Source organism: Trypanosoma equiperdum (genome assembly GCF_001457755.1).
Source record: "Trypanosoma equiperdum strain OVI genome assembly, contig: ctg_1382, whole genome shotgun sequence".
Classification (NCBI taxonomy): domain Eukaryota; phylum Euglenozoa; class Kinetoplastea; order Trypanosomatida; family Trypanosomatidae; genus Trypanosoma; species Trypanosoma equiperdum.
Window position 1 is genome coordinate 319 of NW_027123374.1, and position 1,721 is coordinate 2,039.

Sequence of the window (1,721 nt, forward strand, 5' to 3'; positions counted from 1 at the left end):
GCTGGTTGGAACTTAAATTTAACGTTCATTGAACGGTTAAGGACTCTTGTGTGTGCGGCAACGGGCGCCAGCTTATTTACCCACTCTTGCTCTTGGGTACGTTAGCAGGACCTAATTTTCCCCGCCAGTGCTCCACAAACAAATTATGTTGGGTCAGTGGGCGGTCACCCATACCACTGCGTATTATTGAAGCGTGCTCTGTGGGGTTGAAACGATTCGGTTCGCTGGTGGATGGATTTTCGGGTAAGTCCCGATGCACATGTGAGGCTCGCGGCCAGTGGCGTGGCTTCTGTTAAGCGTAGCGATTACGTCTTGATTCCGTTTTTCTTAGTTTGGACGGTGTGGTGGCACATGCGGAGGCGGTGTTGGTTAACAGTCGCTGATAGCACCAACTGCGCATGTCCTGTTGTATGTTTCGCTTCCAGTCCCTCAAATGGCAGGGGCTTGGTAATTGACAAGGTGGTCCGCGGAAAAGCATGTGAAGATCTGAAAGTGTGTCTTGAATCCCTGTAGATATGGAGGTGGTGGCATCAATGCGACGACTTCCCCACTTCATCTTAATATATATGTATTAGCTTGAAGGAACGCATGGGAACACGCAAAGGCACGGTGATTGCAGGCCAGCTGTGCTGAAAGATGGGATGGAAATGAGAGTACCACAAACGTGAGGGTGTACTGCTCTTCTTTCCGCACGAAGCGTTTGTGTAGTAAATGTGAGGTATGGCAGGCGGCGCGTGCAGAAACGCAGTGTACGGAAAGCGACTCCCATCATTACGGGGAAATTTCCAAGGAGAACGACAACGGAATACACGTCAGCGGTGCGTCGCGCTTCCCGACGCATTCCAAACATCGTCTCAGGGAGTTTGAGATGTCAAGCTTCTCATATGGGAATGTGGAGAAAGAAAAGAAGCCCACGTCGTCTTATGACTGGAAATACTGGAAGCCCTTTGCTAATCCTCTCAAACGATGCCCGGCGCAAAAGATGAGACACATAATATAGGTGACGGTGACTGTGGTGTAACTCTTGCCGACGGACTCGAAGCTGGCGAAGCTCCTTCGGGAAGAAATCAATATCATTGCGAAAACCTTTGAAACCGGTGGCGGCGGGTGCTCATTCACCCCCCTTCCCCCCTGGGTTCTTGTCCTCGTCGACCTTCATTTCGCACCGCATGCGTTGAGGGCCGTTCTGTTGCCGCCATCTGGTTGATGTTGATGAAGTTCTTCTTCTTTAGCCCTTTTATTTCCGACGAAGGTGTCGCACACACGTGGGAAAACGCAGAGTGCGTTTGTGCGTATGGGGACTGAGACGCTCAAATCACTAAATATGCAACACGCTGACGTACTGGGGGTGAAAATAAAACGATGGAAAGAAGAAAGTTACCAACTTTTCAGAAATAAGCAAGCAAGTCACAAAAAGTTTATGCTTACACATTCGTGGTAGCCTGTGGTTCAGCGGTATCAACATTGTGGTAAACAATGGTTCAGTTGTTGTTCAAATATACACATTTGCTCACACAAAAATGAGCTCATTATTTTTTTTTGAAACATTTGATAATGGTATCATTTGGAAATTGGCGATGTAGATGTTTCGATATTAAATTACAGGGTATAATGACATCCAGTGATCGCCAACTCCGGTATTCTGATTTGACAGAGGGGCATTTCCTTTCCCCCAACCTTTTAGCATCGCTTTCCATGCCCGAATTTGTAAAAAAAAAAAA